This window comes from Neovison vison, chromosome 8, assembly GCF_020171115.1.
Source record: "Neovison vison isolate M4711 chromosome 8, ASM_NN_V1, whole genome shotgun sequence".
NCBI lineage: Eukaryota > Metazoa > Chordata > Mammalia > Carnivora > Mustelidae > Neogale > Neogale vison.
This window is the reverse complement of record NC_058098.1, coordinates 103,922,358-103,943,025: the sequence shown is the minus strand read 5'-3', so window position 1 is coordinate 103,943,025 and position 20,668 is coordinate 103,922,358. Positions and strand designations below refer to the sequence as shown.

The 20,668-nt window shown below is 43.9% G+C and overlaps 2 pseudogenes; one reads left to right on the top strand and one right to left on the bottom strand.

Annotated features, from left to right (window-relative positions):
• Positions 1-2,083: 2,083 nt before the first annotated feature.
• LOC122916567 lies at positions 2,084-2,243 on the bottom strand (annotated as a pseudogene).
• Positions 2,244-2,882: 639 nt separating this feature from the next.
• On the top strand, positions 2,883-3,005 carry LOC122916583 (annotated as a pseudogene).
• The last annotated feature ends 17,663 nt before the right edge of the window (positions 3,006-20,668 follow it).

The following is a 20,668-nucleotide window of genomic DNA, read 5'->3' as shown; positions in this document are numbered from 1 at the left end:
CACATAGGGACGCCTGGGTGGCTCAGTCATTAGGAAACTGCCTTCAGCTCAGGTCATGATCCCAGGATCCTGGGATCAATCCCTACCCCACATGGGGCTCTCTGCTTAGTGGGGAGTCTGCTTCTCCTTCTCCCTCTGCTGCTCCACCTGTTTGTGTCCACACACACACTCTCTCTCTCTGTCAAATAAGCAAATAAAATCTTTGAAAATAAATAAATGAATAAATAAATAAATAAGTTCCACACCTAAAATGGAGCCCAGTGTGGGGCTTGAATTCACAACCCTGAGATAAAGATCAGATCTGAGATCAAAGTCAGATGCTTAACCAACTAAGCCACCCAGGACCCCCTCTAATGAGGTGATTCTTAGCATGCCCCTAGTTAGTTTCAGGATGGGTGCTGTTCACCAGAAAGACAAAGGAATGATTAGGGGATTGGAACTTTTAGCCCTACCCCCGTCCTCACCCCCCACCCTTTGGGTAAGGGAAAGGGGCTAAGGGTTAAGTCAATCACCAACTGCCAATGATCTAATCAACCATGCCTACATGATGTAACCCCCATTAACCTCCAAAATGACAGAGTTCAGAGTTCAGCTTCTAGGTTGCTGAAAACATTGAGGTGCCAGGAAGTTGGCATGCCAGAGAAGGCATCGAAGTTCTGAGAAACTTCCACCACACCTTGCCTCAGGCATCTCTTCTGTTGGCTGTGTCTGAGTTGTATCCTTTGTTGTTGTTGTTTTGTTTTTAAAATATTTTATTTATTTATTTGAGAGGCAGAGAGTGAGAGCAAGCATGAGAACAGGTTGAGGGGAAGAGGGAGAAGCAGACTCCTCACTGAGCAGGGGGTCTGACATGGGGCTCCACAATCTCAGGACTCTGGGATCAAGACCTGAGCCAAAGGCGGATGCCCAATGAGCTAAGCCACCCAGGCACCCTTGAGTTGTATCCTTAATAATAATTTGGCAATAGTGAATAAAGTGTTTTCGTGAATCTTGTGAGCCATTCTCATAAATTATCCAAACTGACAAGCTGGTTTATCAGAAGGGCAGGTGACCACTTGGACTTGGGACTGGAATCTGGGGTCAGGGGGAGGGTGAATTTTGTGGGACTGAGCTCTTAATCTGTGTAATCTGTGCTAACTCTGGGTACTTAGTGTCAGAATGGAATTAGAGGCACCTGGTGGCTTAGTCAATTAGCCGTCTGGCTCTAGGTTTTGGCTCAGGTCATGATCTTGGGGTACTGGGATCAAGGCTCATATCTGGCTCTGTGTTCAGTGCTCAGAGGGAATGTACTTGGGATTCTCTCCTTCTCCCTCCCCCTTCCCTCTGTGAACTGCTGCCCCCCTTGTGTGTGCTAGCTCTCTTAAATAAATAAATAAATAAATAAATAAAACCTTTTAAAAAATTGTATTAAATTGTAGGATACCCAGTTGGTCAGAGCAATTGCTGGTGTGGAAAAAACTCACACATTTGGTTTCAGAAATATTGTGAGTAAAAATGGCTCATAATCTAATCTTGGTAGCAAGGGAAAAGAAATAAAGGGCACAGATACCGGAAAGGAAGAGATAAAACGGTTCCTATTATCAGATAACATGATTGTCTGCATAGAAAATCCCAAGGTCTCCACAAAAAACACTCCTTAAACCAATAGGTGAATTTAGCAAGGTCACAGGATACAAGGCCAACACACAAAAACAAAGCATATTTCTTTTTATATGCTAACAATGTACAAGTGGAAACCAAAATTTTTAAAAAATTAGTATCATTTATGATACTAAAAAATGAAATTCTTAATTATAAACCTAATAACATACACATAGGAAAACTATGACACTCAGATGAAAGTCATCAAGAAAGATCTAAATAAATGGAGAGGGGTACTTGACTAACTCAACTGATAGAGTGCAAGACTCTTGATCTCGGGGTTGTGAGTTCAAGCCTCATGCTGGATATAGAGATTACTTAAAAATAAAATCTTTAAAAAAAGAAATGGAGAGGGGCGCCTGGGTGGCTCAGTAGGTTAAAGCCTCTGCCTTCTGCTCAGGTCATGATCCCAGGGTCCTGGAATCAAGCCCTGCATACGGATCTCTGCTAAGCAGGGAGCCTGCTTCACCGTCTCTCTCTCTGCCTACTTGTGATCTCTGTCTGTCAAATAAATAAATAAATAATCTTAAAAAAATAATAATAAAAAATTTTAAAAAGAAATGGAGAAACACTTGATCTTAGCCAAAAGGCCGAGAAGCGATAAAAAAAAAGAAATGGAGAAACATACCATGTTCATGAATTGGCACACTTAACATAGTAAAGATGTTAATTCTCCCTAAGTTCATTAAACTCAATACAACAAAAATCCCATCAAGATTGTTTATAGATGGGGCACCTGGGTGGCTCAGTGGGTTAAGCCTCTTCCTTTGGCTCAGGTCATGATCTCAGAGTCCTGGGATCTAGCCCCTTACTGGGCTCTCTGCTCAGTAGGGATCCTGATTCTCCCTCTCTCTATGCCTGCCTCTGTTCCTGCTTGTGATCTCTCGCTGTCAAATAAATAAATAAAATCTTAAAAAAAAAAAAAAAAAAGAAGAAAAGATTGTTTATAGGCATAGGGACCCCTGGCTGGCTGGCTCAGTCAGTAGAGCATGTAACTCTAGATCTTGTGGCAGTGAGTTTGAGCCCCACATTGGGAGTAGAGAATACTTAAAAATAAAATCGTTATTTATTATTATTATTAATAATTATTTATTTAATTATTTTAATTAACATGTAATGTATTATTTGCCCCAGGGGTACAGGTCTGTGATTCATCAGGTTTACACATTTTAAAAAAATAAAATCTTAACTGTCCTGTGACTAACATAATTTAATAAAAATAAAATAAAATAATTAAAATAAGCCCTGTGCAGTGGCAGTATCGTAGCCAATGAGGTTTATCTGAGGCGCAATTATTGCTAATTGAAAATAATTAAAATAAAATCTTAAAAACAAGGATTTTTTTATAGACATAGATAAAATGACTCTAAAACTGATATGAAGGGGTGCCTGGCTGGCTCAGTTGGTAGAGCATGTGACTGTTGATCTTGGGGTTGTGAGTTTCAGCCCCTCACTGGGTATAGAGATTACTTAAAAATACAATCTTAAAAAAAAATAGTAAAGTAAATGAAGTTGATAAGAAAAGGCAAATAGCTAACACAATCTTGGAGAGGAGGAATGAAACAGAGGTAATTACACAACCCATTTTAAAGCTAAAGTAATCGAGACAATGTGCTATTGGTGAATGTTTAGATATGCAGATCAATGAAATATGGAGATTTGATTTTTGACATTGGTGCAATGGAGGAAGGATAATTTTTTCAACCAATAATATTGGAACAATTCTATATCCATATACCAAAAAACCTCACTTTGGCTTAAACTTCATGCCTTGTTTTATTTTATTTTAAGGATTTTGTTTTATTATTTATTTATTTTTTTGAGTAAAGTGATAAAAGTTTATTAAGCAAGGATATAAAAAAAGCTGTCAGAAGTGAGAGCGGTCCTGACAGGGTTGCCAATAAGGGCCTTTAGGGTTGGTCTTTTTACAGAAAGCAGGGAACTTAAATCCTTTTAACATCTCTATTGATAACACCTTCAGTGGCTTACTTCCTTCTTAGGGGCTGGTTATTCTTTCTTGGTCACAGGTGATTATGATAAAGACACCCACCCTCACACCCAGGGCATGGTTATTTATTTCATTTTATCTTAAAGATTTTATCTTTTAAGTAATCCCTACACCCACACTGGGGCTAGAACTCACAAGCCTGAGATCGAGGGTAGCATCTTCACCGACTGATCTAGCCAGGCACCCTCTTTGTGCCTTACTTTATTTTTATTTTTTTAAAGATTTTATTATTTATTTGACAGACATAGATCACAGGTAGGCAGAGAGGCAGGCAGAGAGAGAGGAGGAAGCAGGCTCCCTGCTGAGCAGAGAGCCTGATGCAGGGCTCGATTCCAGGACTCTGGGATCACAACCGGAGCCAAAGGCAGAGGCTTTAACCCACTTAGCCACCCAGGCGCCCCTGTGCCTTACTTTAAAAAATTAAGTCAAATATGATTCTAGAGACATTAAAAACATGTGTGCATCAAGGGACGTGAATAGCTATTTCTCCAAAAAAGACAAGAAGACAAATTGCCAATAATGATGTGAAAAGATGGTCAACATCATTAGTCATTAGGAAAATGCAAATCCAAAGCGTAATGAGATAGCACTACACACCCATTAGGATGAAGATAATTTAAAAAACAGAAAGTAGGGGCACCTGGGTAGCTCAGTGGGTTAAGCCTCTCTCTGCCTTTGGCTCAGGTCATGATCTCAGGGTCCTGGGATCGAGCCCCACATTGGGTTCTCGGCTCAGCAGGGAGCCTGTTTCCCTCTCTCTCTCTCTCTCTGTCTACTTGTGATTTTTCTCTCTGTCAAATAAATAAATAAAATCTTAAAAAAAGAAAACAGAAGTAACAAGTGTTGGTAAGAATGCGGAGAAATCGGAATTCTTACACTTTTCTGGTACAAATGTAAAATGGTGCGACCACTGTGGAAAAACAATTTATCAGTTCTTCAGAAAGTTAAACAGAATTACTACATGACCAAGCAGTTTTATTACTAGCTCTTTACACAAGAGAATTGAAAACAAGCACTCAAATAAATATTTGTACCTACGTACTGCGTTCATAGCAGCACTACTCATAATAGTCAAAAGATGGAAACAAACCAAGTACCCATCAGTGGATGAACAGATTACTAACTTGCAGCATATATAAGTGATAAGATATTAATGAGACAGAAAGAGGAATTAAATATGTTAAAAAAATTTTTTTTAAGATTTTATTTATTTATTTGTCAGAGAGAGAGAGAGCCAGAGCGAGCACAGGCAGAGTGGCAGACAGAGTCAGAGGGAGAAGCAGGCTCCCTGTGGAGCAAGGAGCCCGATGTGGGACTCGATCCCAGGACGCTGGGATCATGACCTGAGCCGAAGGCAGCTGCTTAACCAACTGAGCCACCCAGGCGTCCCTGTTTTAAATTTTTTTAAAGTAAATTCTACCCCCAGGTGTGAGGCTGGAGCTCCCGATCCTGAGATCAAGAGCCCCACACTCCATTGACTGAGCCAGCCAGGCGCCTCGAAAGGAATGAAATATTGACAACTGCTAAAACATGGACAAACTCTGAAAACATGTTAAGTAAAAGAACACGTGTTGGGCCCCTGGGTGGCTCAGTCAGTTAACCGTCTGTCTTCCACTCAGGTCATGATCTCGGGCTCCTGGGATGGAGCCCCACATCTGGCTCCCTGCTTCTCCCTCCCCATCTGTCCCTCTCCTAGCTTGTGCTCTCTCTCACTCTCTCAAGTAAATAAATAAGATCTTAAAAAAAATAAAAAAGGGGTGCCTGGGTGGCTCAGTGGGTTAAAGCCTCTGCCTTCGGCTCAGGTCATGATCCCAGCGTCCTGGGATCCAACCACACATCGGGCTCTCTGCTCCGCAGGGAGCCTGCTTCCCTTCCTCTCTCTCTCTGCCAGCCTTTCTGCCCACTTGTGATCTCTGTCAAATAAATAAATAAAATCTTAAAAAATAAAAAATAAAATAAAAAGAATACTTACTATTTGTTTTCATTTCATGCAATGTTCAGAATAGGTAAATCCACAGAAACAGAAACCAAGTAGGTGGTTGCCAGGGGTTGCAGGAAGGGAAAAATGGGTACAGGGTTGTGTTTTGTTTTGTTTTGAGAAGTGAGATGTTTTGGAACTACATAGAGATTGTGGTTTCGTAATAATATGAATGTACTAAAAGCCATTGAACTGTATACTTTAAAATGGTTAATTTTACGTTATGTGAATTTAAACCCAATAAAAATTAATTGTATAGTTCTTGGATGATGTAATAGAATTTGGTGGTAAAATAAATTTGATTATAGATATAAATATATAAAGTAAAACTATAAAACTTTTAGAAGAGAATGCTGGAGACAATCTTTGTGACCTGGGGTTAGGTAAAGAATTCTTAGCCATGATACTGAAGGAATGATCCATAAAAGGAAAGAAACATTGAACTTCATCAAAATTAAAAACCTTTGCTCTGTAAAAGATGCAATTAAGAAAATGAAAAGATAAGCCACTGGGAAAAATTATTTGCACGTTCTATATGTGATAAGGTCTTGTATCCAGAATATATAAAGACCTGAACTCAAGAAACAAACAACTGTCACAGACCTGTACCTCTGAAGCAAATAATACATTATCCGTTAATTTAAAACAAACAACCGAATTAAAATATGGGCAAAACAGGCATGTCACCAAAGAAGATAAACAATATTTAATAAGCATATGAAGATGCTGAATAGTATTAGCCAATCTGGAAAAGTAAATTAAAACCACATTGAGATACCATTACAGACCTATCCAGATGGCTATAATGAAAAGAACTGCAGGGATTAGGCCAACTTTCAAGGATGTCTATTAGTAATACACATTGGGAGCCTGGGGAAACGACAGCCTCAACGCATCTACTCTGAACTGGGCTTTGGCCAGAACTCCATTTATTGCCATTTATTACCTGGCCCCTATATGCTCCTATTCTTCATCTTCTTTTTACGGTTTTATTTATTTATTTGACAGAGAGAGAGAGAGAGAGCGAGCGAGCACTAGCGGGGGGAGCAGCAGGCACAGGGAGAAGTAGGCTCTCCGCCGAGCAGGAAGGCTGATGTGGGGCTCAATCCCAGGACCCTGGGATCATGACCTGAGCCAAAGGCAGGCGCTTAAACTACTGAACCACCCAGGAGCCCCAAAAGGATTTAATTTTAAGGAGTCTCTGCACCCAATGTGGAGCTTGAACTCACAACCTCAAGATCAAGTCACATACTCCACCAACTGCACCAGCCAGGTGCCTTCTACATGCTCCCATTCTAACAAGGGCCCCTGATTACACTTTGGTCTCAGGTGATCAAAGTCAGCTGGGAGTCTGTAGCCAATAGTCCTCAAAATGTTTAGGTATTTTCCTTTTCCCAATGCCCAATTACCCAAGTAAATAACCGAAGTCCCTCTGGGAGAAGGCCAGAAGAAATCCTTACCAAGTTCAATTGCCATGTGCTGCAGGGTCCTTCAATCCTGGAGTTCAGCCTCTTCTTCAATCAATGGGTTCTGGGTTTGAAAAGTGACTTTGTGTAGACACTGGGCAAGGAGGTGTGACTTTTCACCAGAGCAACTGCTCTTTCTTTATCATCATCATCATCATCCTTGTTTTGTTTTTTTGTTTTGGTTTGGTTTTGATGGTTCAATTTGAAGAGTACCCTTGTTGGCTAACCAACTATTTTGCCGGTGATTGGGACAAGTTCTATTAACAACCTCTCTAACTCTCCTCCGTGCTGACCCTGTTGGCTGCCATTTCAGTCTTGCCGCACACTATGATCATTCAACTAGTTAGGCACCGTCACCTGTCCCCTGTTGCTTTGGAGTCCTCTCTGGCCATTGCTGAGTGAGCCACTGCAGAGGAGAACAGGTCTGCAAGGGTAAACGATGGAGACAACTTGCATACCAGGCAGCCTGGCCCCAGACACCACACTTTTCCCAGTTCCCACTACCGCCTGCCAAACCTTTAAAAATAAATGTTAAAATGACCTCTTGGAACCCCTCAAGGGCTGAGGGCTGGGCAAGGGGCTGCCTTTCCGTTTCGTGTTGATGCACTGCCCCCATGTGGCCACATCCCGAACTTCACCCTCATTTGTCTCCCAACACCCTGCCCTCCAGGTTCCCGGTTCTTGCTGTAAAGACCCTGCAACCTCACCCTGCTGGGAAGCACAGGCCCGCGGGCCTCAGAAAGCACCGTGTGACTTCGGACTGGTTACTAACCCTCCTGGACTTCAGTTCTCTCCTTTCTAAAATGGGGTGATGAGGGTCGCCTAAATGACTCAGTTGGCTCAGGGTCTGCCTTCCACTTGGGCCATGATCCTGGGGTCCTGGGATTGAGCCCTGTGACTGGCTCCGGCTGGTTGGGGAGTCTGCTTCTCCCTCTGCCCCTTCCCCTCACGTGCTCTCTCTCAAATCAATAAGATCTTTAAAAATAATAATAAGGGGCGCCTGGGTGGCTCGGTGGGTTAAAGCCTCTGCCTTCAGCTCGGGTCATGATCCCAGAGTCCTGGGATCGAGCCCCGCATCGGGCTCTCTGCTCAGCGGGGAGCCTGCTTTCCCCCTCTCTCTCTGCCTGCCTCTCTGCCTACTTGTAATCTCTGTCAAATACATAAATAAAATCTTTAAAAAAATAATAATAATAAAATGGGGTGATGATAGCAAAGTAAATGGAATGATGAGATAAAATAATACAGCTAGGGGCGCCTGGGTGGCTCAGTGGGTTAAGCCACTGCCTTCAGCTCGGGTCATGATCTCGGGGTCCTGGGATCGAGTCCCACATCGGGCTCTCTGCTCAGCAGGGAGCCTGCTTCCTCCTCTCTCTCTCTGTCTGCCTCTCTGCCTACTTGTGATCTCTCTCTGTCAAATAAATAAATAAAATCTTAAAAAAAAAATACAGCTAAATTCCTGGATCCGTAAGGCCCAGTAAACATCACTCTGGTGCTGTAAGGCTGTTCTTTTCTAACTCAGGCACAGTTGGGGGTACCTGGCGGGCTGCGTGGGTGGAGCATGTGACTCTTGATCACCTGGTCTCGAGTTTGAGCCCCATGCTGGGTAGAGCGATTACTAACAAAAGTTTAAAGAATAATAGATTGATCCATCGATCAGTCAGGGGTGGGAGCTGTCACCCTCACACCCGTCGGGGAGCTGCGAAGTCAGCTGCCAAAGCTGGGGAGCAGTGTTCAATGTGAGGCCACCTCGTTTTCGTCTTTATTTCTTTTTTGTTTTTTAGATTTAAAAAAAAATTTTATTTATTTGACACACAGAGATCACAAGTAGGCAGAGAGAGAGAGAGAAGGAAGCAGGCTCCCTGCTTAGCAGAGAGCCCGATGTGGGGTTCGATCCCAGGACCCTGAGATCATGACCTGAGCCAAAGGCAGAGGCTTTAACCCACTGAGCCACCTAGGCGCCCCACCACCCCCTTTTCAAGGTTCCTTAAGAAACGTTCTGCTAGACTAGTTTGGTTGTTGCTGGCTTACTCAAACCACTGTTGAATAAAAGGCACAGAAGTTGCTGAGATCATGGGAGGCCTGGCTCAGACCCCTGATTCTGAGACTCAGGAAGAGAAGTCCGTCACAAGCCAACGGTCTGCTGCTCTTAATGCTAAAAGGACATTCATCCCCATGGCTGGGGTTAGGGAAGTATGTGTTTTCCTCAAGCCTCTCCTTCCTGCCCCAGTCGTTGGAGCCTCCCAGGGGTGAGACTGCCAGGTGCCTTCCTGGACAGGATTTCTGCCCTTAAACAGGCAGCCTGGGGGGAAAGCTGCTTGTCTCCCCTGTCTCACAGAGCAGGAGAGGCAGGCTCAGGGATGAGGAACTGCTCCAGCCCCACATAGCCAGCCTGGGCCCGAGCTGGGACTGAGTCCCAGATCTGGCTCTTCCCATGCTTGGCCCTGGGTCACTAGAGCAACACCTCCCAACCTCCTAGTAAACATGGAGCCCATTCATGAAGACTGATCGCCAGCCTCACATACCAAGAAAGAGAGCCCTGCGCCCATCCTTGCTGAAGGGATCTCTTTCAACCACTAACACAAGCAGAAATGGTTCAGGAGTCATGGCCTCTCCTTCCCAGCAATTAGCCAGGATTGTCCATCTGAAGGACATAAGAGGCAGCTGGAAAATTGGGCTGGTAATTGATGAAAGTCTAGGCGAGGTGTCTCACTTAAATGTTCTTTATGGGTGATGACCTCCAGCCTGTAGAATGCTCCAATTCTGGAGATAATGTTCAAATACGGCATAAAGGCCACCAGTTTAATTCCTAATTTTGAGAAAGAAATTTATGTGTATGGCTGGACCAGTTTGTAAAAGTTATTAAGTGGCTTTAAGTGTCTACCCAAAAATTTTCCCAAGGATGACTTTCTAAATGTTCCCAGAGAGACTTTTCTGAATTCTCGGCTCCTCTGAATTTCCCATTGGAAAGATAAGGCAGAAATTTTGACGGGGTTTGAGAAGAACGTTCGAAGAACAAATCATCTTGTGTTTTCTAGGAGTGTCCTCATCTTAGTTTACTGTCATATTACATACCATGTCAGATGGATTTTATTCCGTCCAATTTGAGTCAGACCACCTGGGTCAGGGGCTTGGCTTTGACAGGGACAAGACCCAGAAAATCCATTTTATTTCCACATCTTAGTGTTAAGCGTTCTTTAGGCAGCTCTGTGGTGGCCAGCGGGACTGTGAGGGCTGTTGCTGCTGTGGCTGAGCTGGCCAGCCACGCTTCCACACACTGAGTGCCCATGGGTTTAGACAGACAGGATGTCACCTACACAGGCGGCCAAAGTCAGCATGGTGTCAGCATCTTGTGTCCGGAGTCCCCTGGGATGACGCCGAGCAGGGGGTCCCCAGAGCAGATGGCCCAGGCAGTGAGCCACCGTGCTGTACGGAGAAGCCAGCTGTCACCTCTAGCCCAGTGGCTTCATGGACAGACATCTTTGGAAGCAGGGAGAAGGGGCAAGTGCTGCCCTTGGGTAGAGGGAGGAGAAGGCCTCATGGTAGGATCCTTAAAGACAGGGAGGTGGGTGAAGCAGCCCCAGGGCAGCAACTCCCAAGGTTGCTTACCTCCTGCTGCTCCAGGAGGAACTGCCGGGCTGGCTACCAGGATCTGGGTCCCACTCCCTGGGGAAAGATGTGTAAGGTTGCTGCCCCCTAGGGCAGAGTTATTCCCTGAAACTTACTTTCATCCACTGTAAGATGGAGAGATTCAGACTATCTCACATTTTGGGGTTTGTGGCTAGAGGAGCATGGGACTCTTGATCTGGGGATCAGGAATTTGAGCCCCATGTTGGGCGTAGAGATCATTAAAAAAATAAATAGATAAAATGAAACAAGATGGGATTGGGAGGGAGGCAAACCATGAGACTCTTAATCTCACAAAACAAACTGAGGGATGCCAGGGGTGGGGGTGGGGCGGTAGGGAAAAGGTGCTGGGGCTATGGACATCGGGGAGGGTATGTGCTATGGTGAGTGCTGTGAAGTGTGTAAACCTGATGATTCACAGACCTGTACCCCTGGGGGCTAATAATACATTATATATTAATTTAAAAAATTAAATTTATATAAAGAAAGTAAATAAATAAAAAAAGTTGGTTTTTTTTTTTAAAGGAATCGCCAACCTTTTTTTTTTTCTTTTCTTTTCTTTTTTTTAAGATAAAGCTCCCATAAGGGTGTCTGGCTGGCTCTGTCAGAATGAGTTTCAGCCCCATGTTGGGTGTAGAGATTACTTATATAAATAAGCCTTAAAAAAAAGGTCGCATAGAATTCTCCATTTTAAAGTGTGTACTGTTGGGCTGGCAGAAAGAAAGGGCTACTTAAGATGGCGAAAGTCCCGCCACAAAACCTGAGCTCGGACAGGAGAACAAAGACCCAAGCAGGAATCTGAAAACCCTCCCACCCTGGGCTCCCGTGGACCAATGGGACCCTGATGAACAGGTGAAATATCCAAATAAGGGAAACTTGCCAAAAGACCCCTGAACTCCCCTTGAGGCCCTTTAAAAGTCCCCTTCTCCCTGCCTTAGGTGCAACTTCCGCCACCCTGCTTTCCAGAGTCGCAGAACCTTGCCCAAGGGTGCCCACCTCCTCCCGGCGCAACTTTCCTGGCTCCCCTTCTCCTGAGCCCTGAAACTTTGCCAGAGAGTGTTTTTAATAAATCTTGCCTTGCACCCACTTTGCCTGGTGCTGTGTTTATCTCGCCGGAAAAACTTTACATGTACAATTCTGTAGGTTTTAGTATATTCACTGCTATTTGTTCTAGAACATTTTATCAATTCAAATAAGAAATCCTTACCCATTAGCAGTCAGTCACTCTGCACTCTGCTCCCCCCAGCTCCTGTGGACCATGAGTCCACTTTTGTTCTCTCTCAATTCGTCTCTTCTGATCACTTATTTAAAATGGAATCATAGACAGGGGTACCTCAGTGGGTTAAGTGTCTGGCTCTCCATTTCGGCTCAGGTCATGATCTCAGGTCCTGGGATGGAGCTCTGCCCTCAGTGGGGAGGCTTGGGATTCTCTCTCCCTCTGTCTCTCTCATGCTACCATGGGTGTGTTCTCTCTCTCATGCTTTCTAAAATAAATAAATAAATATTAAAAAAAAATAAAAAAGAAAAAGGAATGGAATCCTGTAATAGATGGTTCATGTCTGGCTTCTTTCCCTTGGCATGAGATTTTCAAGGCCCTTCCAAGCTGTAGCATGGCTCCGTGTTCCTCTCCTCTCTGTGGCCACTTGATCTCCATTGTGGGCCTACATCGTGTTTGGTTTGTCCCTCCATCACTTGAAGGGTGTTTTGGTTGTTTCCATGCTTTGGCTATTATGAGTAATGTTGCTGTGAACATTCATGTGGGAATTTTTGTGTGAACCAATGTTTTTAAGTGTCTTGGGTGCATACCATTCCACCCAGTGGAATCCCTGGGTCAAGAAATGATGACTCCATACTTAATGTTTTGAGGAACAGCCAGATTCTATTCCACTGTGGCTGTGTATTTGATATTTTCCTGTACTTTGAAAACAATAAAACCACTTTTAACAGAGCCTGGTCCACAATACTCATTCTTTCACCCCTTAGATTGTTGTGGGGTACTTCCTATACGCTCAACACTATTGTAGATAACAGTGGTAAAAACAGAGCAGGCATCCGTGTGTGCATGCACATACACGTGCATAGCTGTATGATTTTATGTGTATTTAAGTGTGTATGTTACTGCGTGTCTGCGTGTCTGTGTGTACGTGCGTGTGGGTGTGCGTGTATGTTGGGGAGGTGACGCTGATGGAATCACCGGTAAACGGGAAAGGGGCTGGGGAACCTCGGGTGGGCCTGGGATGGCTGTTTTGACTTGGATGGTCAGGAAGACCTCGCTGACACAGGGAAAGAGGTGAGGGAACGTGGCCCTTCCAAAAAAGGTAGCTGCGAAGGCCGAGGTCCCAAAGCTGTGGCGGGTCCAAGGAGCAGCATGGCGGCCGGCGAGGCCAGCGAGGAGGGAATATAGAGCAGTAGGGGTCGAGCCCAGTAGGGACCGAGCCCAGCAGGGTAACAGGAACCACAACTTGCAGGGCTTCAGGCCACGGGGAGAACTCTGGCTTCCCTCCGGGAGACGCGGCAGCCATCACGGGGCACCGAGGCTCAGGGCGACGGGATCTTCCTGGGTTCTCGCGAGATCGTCCAGGCGCTGTGTGGGGAGGGCGCGGGAGGAGGCGTAGGGGCGGAGGCGGCAGGGACGCTGAGGCAATGAGCCTGTTGGCAGGTGATGGTGGCCTGGGTCATGGGCGACCCTGGAGGTGGTGGAAAGAGGCCAGTGCCTGGACAAATTGTGGAAAGAGAGCCAGCCAGATTTGCTGATTAAATGGATGTGAAGTTCAAGGTGAAAGAAAAGTAGAAAATGATCCCAACAGATTATGGCCTGAGCACCTGCAAGGACAGACAGCCGTGTTACTTAGAGGGTCAGGGGCCTCCTCGCTTCGTTCAAGGCAGAGCCCCGCATGGGGCTCAGTCAACTAAGTACATGGAAAGGTGGTGGAATCCTCAGGAAGGCCTTTATCAGTGCTGATTCTTTGACACCTGTGTCGCCAGACCTAGGATGATACCTCCGTCCTGTTCTCTCTCTAATAAATAAAAATAAATAAAAGACTCATTGAAATATGCTTAAAGTCTTTTGAAATGTACACTCCACCTTCCTTCCCAGACACACTTCATAAGTCTCAAACCCTATAGCCCCAGGTTAAAGTGAAAGAGCTTGTTCAGGCTAGATGCCAAACTTTTGTAATTTCCACCACTGTCCTTTTTTTTTTTTAAAGATTTTATTTATTTATTTGACAGGCAGAGATTACAAGCAGGCAGAGAGGCAGGCAGAGAGAGAGAGGAGGAAGCAGGCTCCCTGCTGAGCAGAAACCCGATGCGGGGCTCAATCCCAGGACTCTGGGATCATGACCTGAGCCGAAGGCAGAGGCTTTAACCCACTGAGCCACCAGGCGCCCCTTTATGTTGTTTTTTTAAAGATTTTATTTATGAGAGAAAGAGGGAAAGAGAGAGAGAGAGAGAGAGTGTGTGTGTGTGTGTGTGTGTGTGTGAGATGAAGGGTTGGAGCAGCGGGAAGGGAGAAAGAGGGGAAAACATCTCAAGCAGACTCCTGGTTAAGCCCAGAGCCTGACTCAGGGCTTGATCCCAGGACCCTGAGGTCATGACCTGAGCTGAAACCCAAGAATGGGATGCTCAACTGATGAAGCCATCAAGGTGCCCCTAAAGATTTTATTTTTAAGTAATCTCTATATCCAGTGTGGGGCTCAAACTCACAACCATGAGATCAAGAGTCGTATATCTTACCAACTGAGCCAGCCAAGCACCCCTCCACCAAAACTTTTTTTTAAGGTTTATTTATTTATTTGAGAGAGAGAAAGAGAGACCATGAACTGCGGGGAGGAGCAGAGAGAGAGGGAGAAAGAAGTAGACTCCCCCTGATCAGGGAGCCTGATACAGGGCTCCATCTCATGACCTTGAGATCAAGACCTGAGCTGAGATCAAGAGTTGGAGGCTCAACTGACTGAGCCACCCAGATGTCCTTCCACGAACACTTTTAACGCTGTTATTACCTGGAAGCAGTTGGGTGTTCAAAAAGGGAAAACCTGGGGTGCCTGGGTGGCTCAGTGGGTTGCCTCTGCCTTCAGCTCAGGTCATGATCTCAGGGTCCTAGGATCGAGCCCCACATCAGGCTCTCTGTGCAGCAGGGAGCCTGCTTCCCCCTCTCCCTCTGCCTGCCTCTCTGCCTATTTGTGATGTCTTTCTGTCAAATAAATAAATAAAATCTTAAAAAAAAAATAAAAAAGGGAAAACTGACAACAACCAAGACACCAATAGGGACCCTGAAGAGGAAAAAAAGATTAATAAGGAGCAAAGCCTTGTACCCCCTCTGGTCCTGAATGGGACTCTATCCAAGCAGACGAAGAAATTCTAAAGGTTCTTCCTGATTTTCTCTTTCTAGTCTAACTTGTCCTGTGAAGTTGTAAGTAAGTGTAAGTAAGTAAGTGTAATAAGTAATTCAAAGTCCTTTTCTGGACTGAGGACTGAGGCCACACCTCCACCTCTCAGGCCCTGCCTGATCTTCCTGGTCATCCCAGATGACATCAGCAATGGGTGGAACAACCTGGGCAGGTCCCGAAAATTCTGTGGGCAAATGTAGCTAAAAATGTCAGCATTAATGAAACACACACACAGACAGAAGACAGAAGGAAACAGGAGAGGAAGCAGGGAGGGACAAAAGGAGAAATAAAATATTCACGGGTTGGGGGGAGTGGGCGGTTCAAGCTACAGAAATTCCTTGTGGAACAGCTAAGACCCTCATACACAGATGTCCTAGTCTGTTGTTGGGCACTACTTATATGTTAAGATGATACGATTTAGACATTGAAGTCAAGCTGTGTTATCCACATGAATGAAATGGAAAGTGATGTGTATTGCACGAAGTTTATTTATATATGTACCCAAGAATGTATTCAAATCAGAAAACACAGAAAGGCTGGGTGGCCAAGTGATGATGTTATAAAAGATAATCCATATAAGGGTTCAGTGTAGTCTGGGAGCCTGTTGTAATGTCTGTAATTTATTCTAAATTTCTACTGTACACTCAGTGTGATATTTTCCAAGGTAGCTTTAATTCTGAGAGAAGTCAGCTAACAAGGTGGCTGCCATCCAACTGGGCCATACTCCAATGGCAGCTCCAACATGCTCTTTTGCAATTCAACAGACTTTAATTAGCATACTGCATATCCAAATTTCTTTTTTTTTTGAAGATTTTATTTTTAAGTAATCTCTACACCCAACATGGCTCAAACTTATAACCCTAAGATCAGGAGTCATGTGCTCTACTGACTGAGCCACCCACATGCCCCCCCCAAATGAGTCTTTATTGGTGAAACTAGTGTCTTGTTAATTGCCATGAGAGTCTGTCATAGGCAAGATTAAAGGCATTCAAGTCTGGTCAGAATAGTTTATGGGACTAGGGTATAACAATGAAGTCTTCAGTCCCTAGAGATAGTGGCTGAGGCCTGTTTCCCGGTGACCTGGTCCATTTGCTGATTTAGGAGGCTTACAAAATCTTATCCTAGGAATATGGTTGCTTCCACCTCAAGTAAACCTTTTATGCGGGGTGCGGTCAGAACATCTTAAGGGAGAGCTGGGATTCCATCCAACTTACAGAAGAGGCCATCCCAATTGTTTTGTGCCAGCTTTGCTATTAAATGCGGACTGATGTTTTTCTGTGTGCAGCAGAATTCTGAACATGCTCAAATCCGGCAGCAAGATTTAAAGCAATAGCTCACACACCAGATCAGATTGGACACCTGACCTACCAAATGCAACAGGCTTGGTGACCCTGAGACACCCCCCAGCTGGGAGAGGGAGAAGGGCTCTTTTAGGAAATTGTTTCTGAAAAATTCTCTTGCGGGGAAATGTCTGTAAAAATCGCAAGTTGTCAACGATGCTTAGGTTTAGCCCAAAGCTCTGTACCCCCCGAGAACTCAAAAAGTAGGTAAGATCGGGAGGACAGTGCCCCTGGTTTATGGAGACAGAGCAGCCATCAAACCACAGGCCACAGCCAACTGTCTACACAGGAAACAAAGTGAGGACCAGGTCCCTGGTGCTTTGTAAAGGATTACTAAAGGCCTCTTAGACCAGAAGAGAGAAACTGTCAGGCTTGGCCTGAGGAAGGCAGTCCGTCGAGGGGTTTGCGCACATGGCCCACGGGCCTTTCAATTCCCCATGCGCACTCAGTAGGGTCTGTGCATGAGCTGTATGCCAAGGAGCAGCCTCGGGGATACAAAATCATACTGCAGGGCTTTTTGATTGACCCTTTACCCATTGCTGTACAGTTCAGCTGACTTTGTAAGACCTGTGGGCTTGCAGGGAGCCCCCTACCATGTAATTTGAGGACCCTGACTAGGGCACAACCCACCTGGCCAACAGGGGCCTCAAATGCGATGTGGGATTGATTTGGGCCCACATCATGGAGAGTTCAGTCCTCTTTGAACATTTGAATGTTAACGAAGTTGAGGGAGTGACAAGAATGTCTGTATCTGAGATGTGCTGTGGGGTTCCTGACATAAGGAACTCCCCAAGCTCATCTATTTTATTTCTAGAGCAAATATTTAAGCAGAGATAGGCCGAAAAATAGAACTAAGAGTTAATGTTTACCTATTACCGTACATGGAATGAAGCTTGCGTGTGCCTCCGCAACTCTGCGAGCATAGACTTTGAAAACCCAAGATATTTCCTACAAATGTCGCTGCAGGCCTTCCTCCAAAGGACAGATGCATTTGTTGAAGAGTTCTTAGTGCCAGCTCCTCTGGTATACTGTTCTCATGCAGTCCAGGCCCACAGGGCAGAGCTCCCCAGATTAGCCTCCACTTACGTTAGAATTTTACTCAATCTCAATCTGAATCAGGGATCTCATTCAGAAGACCCTTTTCCGGGGCACCTGGGTGGCTCAGTTGGTTGAGCGACTGCCTTTGGCTCAGGTCATGATCCTGGAGTCCTGGGATCGAGTCCCACATCAGGCTTCCTCCTCAGCAGGGAGTCTGCTTCTCCTGCTGACCTCTCTCCTCATGCTGTCTCCTCTCTCATTAATAAATAAATAAAATATTTAAAAAAAAAAAAAGAAGAAGACCCTTTTCCTCCAACCACCTCCTTTTGCTACCCTTCCTCTCAATCACCTTTTATTTGCTTTAAATAGATAATGGGATGAATGTTTTGTTACTTCTCTTATGGTAATAAGGTATCTGCTATCCTAAGCTACATTTCTTTGGCGGTGGGGAGGGGTGCCATAGGGAGAAGGGCTTTCTATTATATAACCTGAGTCCAGTAAATGGAAGAATTGACTATTCCTTAGTAACAAACCTAGGCTCCAATTCTATTAAATAACAATACAAACTAAATACACGTCCAGGTATCTCACTGTAGCCAACCACACAAATGGAAATCTTACGACTGCAGCTATGAAAGCATAGATATTTCTACTTGTTCAAAATAGCTGAAATATGAATGAAAAACAATCTGAGGAAGTAATGAGGTAGATTCTACATCTCAAATTCCAAATTCCATTGTTCTCCATGATGAAATATCCAGGAGTGTAATGTCTATCGCTATCCTACACACAATGATGGTTTAGCAGGAATTAATTTGGGATTCTTAAACACACTGTATCTTCTACTCCGTAATTCACACAGAAATAGAAAGAAGTATAGTTTCCAACATTCTCTGTAGGTCTTCTTCTTCACTATCAATTTTTTGGGGTTCTCTATGAGTCATGACATTAAACTCCTGGAACACCCTGAGCAGAAAGACTTAAATTATATCCAACCAGGAAGTAGAGACAAGCACTACAGAAAGAAAGAACACTTCTAATTTATGCCCTACATACTCAAAACTCAACAAAACCCCTGCAAAAATCAGGATCTGGTCTTTAGAAATTTGAGGGTATAGTACTAACAAACAATGGTATACTGAATTTTGTCCCCTGTATCTCAAAATCTTCGTAATTATTTTTATTCAATAAATCCAACAGCATGATGTTAATTCAGAAACTGAAGAAAAAGGACACAAGAATTTGAAGGGCTTAAATATATTTTTTATATTGATAGTCTGTGTCTTTCTAGCCTAAAATACATTATTATTGATTACATACAGGACGAGGTGAGGTATTTGTAAAATATCTGGTAAAAAATAATTAATATACAGTATTCTACATGAGATGGAATCTTATGAACCTTTAGGTCTGCTGAAGTGTTCAACTGATCATCTAAATTAAACTGCCCTGAATGGACTTACAGTTGTTCCCTCAAACCATGTGAAAAAAGGAAGGATCTTACATTTTCCCAGAACTTGTGCAGAAAAGGGAAAGCACATTATTGGCAATTCCTGTTTCTCACATCCAAAGCAATGCATTCACACAAAATGAGGACCTCCACGTTTCGCATAAAAAGGAAAAAAAAAATCTCTTGGATTAGAGATACAATACTATCCCTGCATAATGGTTAGGCTAATTCACCAACAGCAAAGAAATTCAAGTGGTCAACAGTCTTGAAAATGCTTTATTGAAATGTGTGACTTATGTGCAGAAGATGTGTTTGAAAAGACCACAGCTTGAAAACTGGTTTTTGAAACGTCTCAACAACCAATTGAAAAAAAAAAAAAATCCCTAATGGACTTGACTTCTAGTATAACTAGAAGCCTGGTGTAAAATTTTCCTTGAAAACATTTTCCATCACAGAAACTAAAGAAAACAAAGCTATTATATTTGGAAGTTGTTGGAGTCTGAAGTTTCAGAGGAGGAGAAGCAACAGTTTTTAGACATGTGGGGTGACTTCTTTTTTGGTTACATTTGGACGAACATGGACTTCACAGTTCTCGGAAGAACACCGGAGGGTGTTCAAGTCTGTATGCTTGTCATGTTGGAGGAACGGAGAAACACAGATGGGAAAGGAAAAGGACGACAGGAGAAAGAGAGGAGACTTGAGAAAGGAGAACTGGAACAAGACATGATTAGGTTAAGTCTAGTTATAAATTTATCAGAAGCTGTGCGCACCTTTTTTAAAAGTCCTAAATTTACATTCCAAAAACTGCCCCCCAACCCCCAAACCCGCTGTCCCTGCCTTGGAGCTATTGTGAAAGTCTATGCACAAAAACTGAAACAGGAAATAAAAAATATCCCGGCCCCTCCGAAACCCAAAACAAACCCCAAAAAGCTGTACATTTTTTTTACACATAGGATTAATAATATAGGCATATAGGTGGCATGATTCAATTAAAAGGCTTTACTTTTTATGCCAGAAAAAACCCAATAAATAAAAGGTGCTAGAGTTAGCATTAAGAATTTGGTTGTGATATACTGACAAAATCTGGGAAGGCAAATCCTCAAAGCCCCCTGATCTGATCTGTCTCAGCAAACTATGAAGCAAGTACATAAATAACGCAAAATATGATTGAGAATGTGAGATTTTCAAAAACAAAGACAACATAATTCAGGTTAACTTCGTCGAACAGTGAATAAATGAAATTCATCTACACCTGAATAAAACATATTTAACAATTGAAAAAAATTGTCAACAACCACAACAAGTAAAAACTTTAAACACATGAACAGGCTTTGTTTTGAGAGCACACGGGCGCCCCGCAGCAGATTCCGACAGTCGCTTTACTGGTGTGTCTTCTACAGATGAGTTTAAAGAGACAGGTTGAGCTCCACACAGGTAGGATGACTAACAGGGCGACAGGACAGCCACACAAGGCAGAGTGCGACCCCTGGCTACGACCCCCAGACTCGGCTGCAGAGCTGGCTTTGTGCGTAGGAGGCACACAAGAAAGGTGACCCGGGCGGACATTATTCAAAAGCTACTTCGCCACGTAACTCTTCTGCCGCGTAACCATTGAATAATGCTCAGGAAAGCTTTGGGCTTTTTATGTTTGTTTAAGTTTTACTCCTTGTATTTAATTTTTTAAATAACAAGGTCACTAAAACTCATGCACGCTGCAAAAAACCTCATGCAGTAG